Source organism: Cydia splendana, chromosome 17 (assembly GCF_910591565.1).
Source record: "Cydia splendana chromosome 17, ilCydSple1.2, whole genome shotgun sequence".
Classification (NCBI taxonomy): domain Eukaryota; kingdom Metazoa; phylum Arthropoda; class Insecta; order Lepidoptera; family Tortricidae; genus Cydia; species Cydia splendana.
Genome location: NC_085976.1, coordinates 17,165,468 through 17,174,230, shown reverse-complemented (window position 1 = coordinate 17,174,230; position 8,763 = coordinate 17,165,468). Strand labels below are relative to the sequence as shown.

At 34.9% G+C, this 8,763-nt stretch overlaps 1 long non-coding RNA gene across 1 annotated transcript; it reads right to left on the bottom strand.

Annotated features, from left to right (window-relative positions):
• Positions 1-7,076: 7,076 nt before the first annotated feature.
• LOC134798588 (uncharacterized) lies at positions 7,077-8,240 on the bottom strand. Its single transcript, XR_010145225.1, has 2 exons — positions 8,063-8,240; positions 7,077-7,266 (listed from the first exon to the last, which is right to left on the bottom strand). It is a non-coding gene; the product is annotated as an uncharacterized LOC134798588 (long non-coding RNA).
• Between the last annotated feature and the right edge of the window lie 523 nt (positions 8,241-8,763).

Sequence of the window (8,763 nt, the reverse complement as noted above, 5' to 3'; positions counted from 1 at the left end):
GTTAAGTTTACTAAAAGCCAGTAAGAACATTTTTATCAAGGTTTAGTCTGATGATAGATTCCATGAGGGATTGAAGGATGTAACTAGACGCACTAGCTGATCTAGTTAACATAAATAATGATTGACACAGCTGATCAATCGATAATATTTTCATAAACTTTAAAACCTCAATTATTATGTACAAATGTTAATTAAAATAAATACATGTAAGTAACTATAATGTATGCATTCAGTAAATTAATTTTAAATAAAAACAAAACATTCTCACGAGAAATCCGAAACAACAAACAAAAAACTTAACAGAGTCAAGTTTCGTAGTGGGCCATTAATCAGAAAAAGTGATTCGCTGAAACCAAAGAGAATGAAATGTGTATAGAGAATTACTGTCGGTGAATTTTGTAGTCGCGAAGGTTATGCTGCCATCTGTTGACGCAGTATTGAAACTAAAGATGAAAATGTATAAAAATATCCATAAAACTTATATATTTACATATAGACATAAATGATTTTTATTAATTTTGGATCGTCATGTGCTTTGATCCGTGTTTTTTTACATTGATGTGAGTTAGAATTGTTTAATATCAAGGGAGTGGCGCCATCTGTTAGAGAGTAACTTTGTCTTGATTTCTGAGGCAAGGGGTTTCTTTTGACTTTACTTGTCTTATGGGAAGCACATCTCTTTGCTAAAACTACTCAAGATTGGTACTCGAGTTTAAAGGAAATAAATAACAAAGATCTTATATTGAAGTGCGCCTAACGCGTCAAATGCGTCAAACGCGTTTCGTTAATGTCTTTTATGGTTATAAATACCCCCACGCCAAGCTGGGAACTGGTTATTCTATTTTTGTCCGTCGGATTGTCACGATCTCTGGCTCGCCCGTAGACGTTAAAACAAAGGTGTTATTTTGACGATTGGATGTTTGACTTTACGTAGCTACTATGCTGCTTTTTGTCAGACTGTTCAATTGTTAGTTCAGTGTAAATACTTACGTGTGTTTTGGTGTTTTTTGTGTTTTAGAGCCAGATTAGTGTCTGATTGCACGGTCAATCAACCGGAAACGCCTAACCTAGCGGTGATAAACAGGCTTTTCCGGGAATCCAGTAGAGTGTTAGGTCCAGGTCGCGAGAGGGGCCTGGCGTCAACCTTTTTACCTACACAGGTGACGATTATACCTCTTACGTTCTCTTCAAGGTCTGACAGAGGGATGTGAGGATCTCACGTGTGGATCATTAAGAGTAATCTTTACTCACTGAAATCTGTTGGTAATTGAAGAAGCGTGGTCTTGTTATATATATTTATATATTCACATTTTATATTTGGAATAGGGCGCCTTATTCGTCAGTACCCTTGGCTACGGCCTACACTGCGGAGGGAGGCAATCACACAGACACTAGGGTTTGCAATACCTCGGTTTTGTCGGCCGAACGTTTACAGCTTAAATTAGGGTCCCTCTTACACACACTCCTCCCTGTAAAGATAGAGGTTCGCCTCTAGATTTACACATTAGAATAGGGACATTGGGGTAGAGTTAGGGTAGAGTCATTATTTGGGAGTTAGGGTTATTTATTATTTCTTTCTTTATTATTATTTATTCTCTCACATATATTTTGGTTACATTAGAGTGTTAACTGTTTTAAAATACAGAATCAAATTAAAGTCTAGTTTCAGTAGCATATGGATGGGTTACTGAGGCTCGTACATTAGATATGATTTAAAGGTAATACATTATTATATTGGGTGAGATAGGGGAACAAACTTATTTGAGGACATACTAAATAATTTTGTTATAGGGAGCTAGTGACAGGCGAAGCAGTTCACTAGTGACAATTTGAGCTTTTCTATATAGGGGTAACTAAGGGTATTAAATCATGTTTAATAGACGATTGCTTCAGTATTCCATACATTTATAGTAAAAATATTCAGATGAGTTTCTTGGCGTTTCTTCTTGTCTGAAAATAGGTTCCGAAACGCAGATAAAAGTAAATATTACATAGTGCTTAGGAATACCTATTAAAAACAAAACAAAATAAAATAGGTATTATTTAGTTTAGAGACCCGTCTTCATCCGAGGCGTGACAGTAGATAAAGTATGTTTGTACGTATTAATATTTGCATCATTTACATATAAATATTTTCCTTTAGCTAGCTAGGTTAGCGAATGGATATAAAAGGAAAATATAATTACAAACAACAAGGGCTTATACTACTGTTCATGGTAACTGGTCACGGTAGGGCTCGGTAGGAGATAAAATCTAAAAAATATAATTTATTATTTATTCTTCATATGATTTTGTTTTTCATACGATAGTGTTATAATATATAAATAACAGTAGCAATATTTACAATTACATAGTGTATTTTAGGGGAAATATATTAAATCCAAATCTAATCAGTCTGCACATAAAAGACGATGGGTACTAAGGTTCACAATGTATTAATTTCACTAGACGATCACATGGCCAAATTAATCTATTTTTCTTAATTTATAATCAATTCTGGTTGAGTTCTATTAAAGTAGATTAGTTAGTAGAGGGTTAAGGTACAAGGAACTCCTCGAATGTTATAAGCATACATACAGTGTTTTTTGTATTTCCATCAACAAACTAAGCATTTACAATTAAAAAGTGCCATTTGATAAAGTGGAACCTGATGAATACTTGAAGTCGGTTTTACTTCTTTTTTTTAAAGATTTGATAACAATTATAACTGTATTAGCATGTATTAATAATATGAATTCGAAAGAAATAATAACCCCTTTATCTTGTTTAATAATATTAAAATATTTACAATAACTTTTGTCAGGGCATGATATTGAAAGCTCTAGGTAGCCTAGCGGTAAGAGGCCCGGCTCGTACCAACGACTTTTTCGAAATTAAGTACGAAATATTTCACTGTTTGTGTGTTTCTTCTACTGTAGGTAGTTAAAATTAAATACTTTGGTCATTCGAGCAACGCGCAACGTATCTATTTACTTTATAGTTAATTTACCGCAGTGTTTATATTTGGCCTCGTGTTCGCTCCCAAGGGTGCAAAACGCTATTTATTGGTGCTATAGCTTCCCAGAGCAGTTGAAATTGCTTTCACAATAAAGGGTGTGAAATAAAATCCATTCAATAGTGGTTCTCTCAATAGTTGCCACGGGTAAATAGTTCAAATTAAAAACCTAAAGCTCTGTTTTACTAGGATAGCGGTGCCGTCATATAGCGGCCGTCTCTATACAAAATAATGCGGCTAAATATGGATGGAGTAGTATTTTGTATGAAGACGGCCACTATCGGAGGTAACCAGAGCTTAACCGCTTGGCTAGATACATAAAAATCACGACAGATCACGTTGGTGGAGGGGGTAGGTATATAAGGGGACGTCACGTGTATTTTTCTACTGTGAACGAATATAGGGAAAAAAATCTATTACATAAGTACGAGTAGATACTTTTACGAAATGAGAAAAATAAACAAGATTTACTATAGACACTTCTATTTATCTTACAATTAGGTGGAATGAAAAAAATTCAAAAACTACCTACACATGAGGTTATGTGGGGGAGGGGTAGCCAAGAACCTCACCAAATATCACCAATAAGGTGGGGGGGGTTCAAAAAGTATCTGAAAAAGCCTCGCGTGATTTGTGCACAAGCCCAGTACATTTTAAAAAGTTCTCAAATTGAACACTCGCGTCTCGCGTCTGGTTTCGCAAAGCGCTAGCGAGTTCTTTCGATTTTCTCGAATTTTCCGATACCGGTTAACAGAGACTCAAGAGGGAAGTGGGCAGCCGCTTCTCATACAAACGTAGTCCCTGTTTTTCTCTGTGGATATTAACATTGTAGTAAATATTTTCACACAAAAAATTAAAACCAAAATATTAGTCTGCTAATCCGCGCAAAAGCAATTTCTACGGTGGGAGGGTGGGAACATTAATTGCATGTAAAAATACGCAAGTAAGTATAACGAGTTAGCACTGATGGACTAGCACGTTATCTTTTCGCGGATTAGCAAATTAATATTTTGGTTTTAATTAATATGGATTTCCGCATAGCAACGTCTGATTCTATGCCGTGGGCGTACTTTAAATCCTGAACGAAGCGTAGGATTCTATAATAGAATTCCGAGCGTAGTCATTTTGCTACCATGTGACACATTACTGTTTTTCATATACCTACGAGGAAATGATTACGATTCAAAATATTATGTAAACAAAAAAATATTATGCAAAACGAACAAGAATATAATGTCCTAGAACAGAAGAGTTACTTTGAATCCTAGCAGGAGAAAAAGCCCTTTCCCGAATAGATGATGGGAAAAAATATTTTTCATGTCAATATCCGGAGAGAAAATAGAAAACTACCTACTTAGTTACGTTTGTATGGACAAGCGATCGTACGCTTTCCTGTTAACGGAACTACTCAACTCGTTTATAAGTTCAGAAGTTGATCCACTCCAACAATGCATAAGTCGTAACAGCCATTGGAAAGCTCATTCAATTATAAACCGTATTATGCCGCAATAAGTTTCAAATTCCAACTACTTTTAAATAGCTGGCATGCGTGTTTGGATCAGAATTTTACCTCTGTTCGCTTTTGATAAAATGATTCTCCACATATTTGGCAGTATAAAGCGTTCACATAGATCATAGAGTAATATAAGGAAAGAAAGAGTGGAAACTCCATACATCAGTTTTCTTACCAAAACGCGTGTTATTTCGTAGTCGACATCTAGCGATTTACAACTAGCGAGCTACAACAGATTTACATACCTTACCTTAATTTAAAAGAGTTGTAAAAACCAATTTAACTAAGAAAGCCTATTATAAAATATCAGATTATTTAATTGATAAAAATGTTTGGGATGATTGTCATAATGTAACGTAAAGAGTAGATACTAGTCTGTGTAAGTGTTAATTATTACTACTAATAATACAAACTGATATGTAACAATAATGTAATGTACACGACGGCACAATAAGTGTATCTTGTATACCTATGTGGGAAAATAAACATAATGTGTAAACATGCCCTAATTAAAATTCTACTTCGTTGTCACAGAAACTTGCAAGGCTTGCGAGATTTGATCAAACTAGACAAGCAAACAACTAACTTTGCAAATTAAATAATGTCTTGCAATAAAAGTAATATAATCTCTCTCTGACAAACATATCTAAAAACCAAAAATCGAATTCAAACTGTTGTGAGACATACTAACATTGAAAAATTTTACGGTTTAGACACTTTAGACTCACTTGTTTTAGTCACTCGCGCGACATGTTCCGGAGAGCCAACAGCAAGCGAGTGACTAAAAACAAGTGAGTCTAAACCGTAAAATTATTCAACATCTATAAAAGTAAAACATATCGTATTACCGACATAAAAGCCGAAATAATTTACAAAATGGCCGCCGGAAATTTACACCGCTTTTAATTGATTATTTGTCGTAAGGGGTTGTGCACAAATCACGCGAGGTATTTCCGGCTACTTTTTGACCCCCCCTCCCCTTGGTGATATTTGGTAAGGTTTTTGGCTACCCCCCTCCCCCCACACAACCCCACGTGTATTTTTTTGAAAATTTTTTATTCGACCTTAAGATAATTCGATTTTAAGATAATTATTATTGTATATAGAAAACCTTGTTTATTTTTCTATTTTCGTTAAATAGACTCGCTATTTTGAAGAGCAGAGTGAAGATTTATGTTAACGAAACCGAGAAAAAGTATCTACTCATGTGGTAGGTTTTTTTTCTTAGTTTCGTTCACTGTAGAAAAATACACGTGAGGTTCCCTTATACCCCCCCTCCCCCAACGTGATCTATCGTGATTTTTTCGTGACCCCCCTCCCCCTATCGAACCTCGCGTGATTTGTGCACAAGCCCTAATAACAAATAGAATTTCTCCCCTGTACTGTACAGTTATAACTTATAAGTAAGGCCTTATTTCCGAATGTGCATTACAAATTAATTACAATAGTAAAATTATATCGAAATCATATTGGACGCGCGAAAAGTGCCGAGAGAAAGAGAGAAATTGGAAACAATTATTTTAATTTGGTTAAATACAGGATAGCTAAAAAATAACTGCATTCCCGTTGCCAGGGAGGTTTCTAGATTATACTGAACAAGTTTTACTATGGGACCAACCCCGAAATCGCGAAAAAAATTTGGCTGTTACCTGGTAGCCTAACGGTAAAAGGGTGTGACGTTCGACTAATTTTCCTTTACTTTTAGTCGTATGCCATAGCAACATAGTTATAGCATTTTTTTAACAACTAGTAAATGTAGACGAGGAATCTGACGATCTTTTTTTTAAACGATTTTGGTAGAGTTAGATCAAGAAAATTCTGCAACGATTTTGATAGCACACGCAGTGCAGTGTTATTTTAAACTTCAAACTTCTATGAAATTATGATTTATAAATAACACACTGCGTATGCTATCAAAATCGTTGCAGACTTATCTTGGTCTAACTCTATCTATGTTCGGGTCAAATGTTGCAAGCTAAATTATATGTATAGATCCACTTCCCATTATTCGATTGAGCTGACACCTCACATACATATGTACCTAAATTAGGACTAAATTAAATAAACAAAAACCAACATATTAACTCACATTTATAGACGAAACGCGAAATCAATCAACCTACAATATACAATTACCTTTATTTGCCCAGCAAAATGTCAAAACGGAGATTTGTGCAACTACCCGACGAAAAGTGTATGGAAAAGTTTGGGGTAGACATCACATTTTCAAACCACCCACTACACATAATGTTAATTATTGTCAATAGTCCGACACGCAACACTCACAATATCCACGCACACGTCCGAAGATAGATCAAGAAGAAGGTAATTGAATAAATTTCGCGTTAGACCCGTCTATAAATGTGAGTTAACATGTGTTCAAACCGCGAAAGTTTTAAATATTATAAAAACCAACAATAAAACTTAATACTAAATACTTAACCTACCTACAGGTAAAAAATTTGGCCTATTTGTAAATTAGGTGACAGTACAGAATTATGGCACCATCAAGCTCGCCTGATGATGGACACAGGAGGTAACCATAGGAAATCTGTGACAAAACAACGGGACTCCCTCTGGTCGCATAACAACTTTTGTCATATTTTTAATTGTCATAACACTTTATGCATAAAATTGTAAGTTATAAAAATCTTTAGTCAGAATTATTCCTGAGCATAACTGGGTTTTTGTCATAAATGAGTTATGTCATAATTATTATAGTCATAAATTTAATTCGCATAAAATTTTAAGTCATCTGCTTGATATCCATAATTGCTTTTCGTTCGAAGTATTGCAGTGCATAGTATTAATATAGACTTAAAAAATTAAGTCATATATTTAGTGGTCATAATATGTTTTTTTCATAAATGTTACAAAGCATGAATAATAAATATGTATGGTTGTGAGCAACCTATGAAGCAAATATTACTTTAGTCATAATCATAACCACACAAACACCTTATAAAAGAGGAGATCGAAGGAGAGGAGCCCCCTCTAGTAGGAAAAACGGTTTTTTAAAAGAACCTAATCATAGTAGGTAGGTTAGGTTCGTTAGGTTTCTTTAGATGCCCGAAGGGCAAACTATGCAGAAATAGGAGCCCCGCGTGAGCGGGGCTCCGTCGAATTAAGTGTTTGGACGGAGATTAGGGAAAAGGTTTTTTCGATCTTTATGTGGTCATAATCATAACCACACAAAGACCGTATAAAAGAGGAGATCGAAGGAGAGGAGCCCCCTCTAGTAGGAGAAACGCTTTTATGAAAGAAACTAATCATAGTAGGTAGGTTAGGTTCGTTAGGTTTCTTAACTACTAACTACGCAGAAATAGGAGGCCCGCATGAGCGGGGCTCCGTCGAATTAAGTGTTTAGACGGAGATTAGGGAAAATATTTTTTCGAGGAGTTGTTAAGAGAGGCTAAAATTAGTTTCTTCAATTATTTATGTAAACCATTATGGTTGAAAATTATTATGCTACAAAACGTTATACGTAAAAACACTATAAGTATCGATAAATATCGTTTTAGCTGGTATGACATTTGATTCATTATAATCAAAACCTATATGCACAAAAAATATATGACAACTGCTGAGTATGTCATCAAATATTATGGCTAAAAATGTATGACACAATATAATATGACTTTTCATTTGTATGCGCAATGATGATTATGACACAAGTTGTTATGCGGAACAAGGATATGACTTAAACTTGTATGCAACCCAATATGGACCCCAAAACAACGCAACCTAATTGTGTTTGGGTATGTTAAAATTGTCTCGATGAGATGACTGTAGAAAAAAAACAACGGGTTGCACTCCGGGAGTGCCGGCAGAAGTGAAAATACATCGAAAACATAAAGGATAGATTTTAACGCAAGCAGCAGAAATTTTACAGATGTTGGTGAAATATCATAAATACTCCAAATTAATGTCCTAGGATTGGTGCCGTTAAAATATAGCCAGTTAGGAATTAGGACCTCTAAGACTTCGGTTTTCGGAAACGATTACGAGAGGAAGAATAATTAAAGTATAATTTAAATTGCCTACTTACCCGTGGCGAGTTGAAAATTTATTCTGTTAAGTCGAAACAACCAAGTCAACATTGAACTTAAATTCAATTAAAATTAAAACTTAAATTAAAAGTATTCACCATAATCACGCTTCGCGATTGTTGCGCCATTTAGGGTCTTAGTTAAATTGTTAATTGGTTGTTCAATACTTACGCCATAAAATTTCCAAATTAGCAAGAACCCTAAAT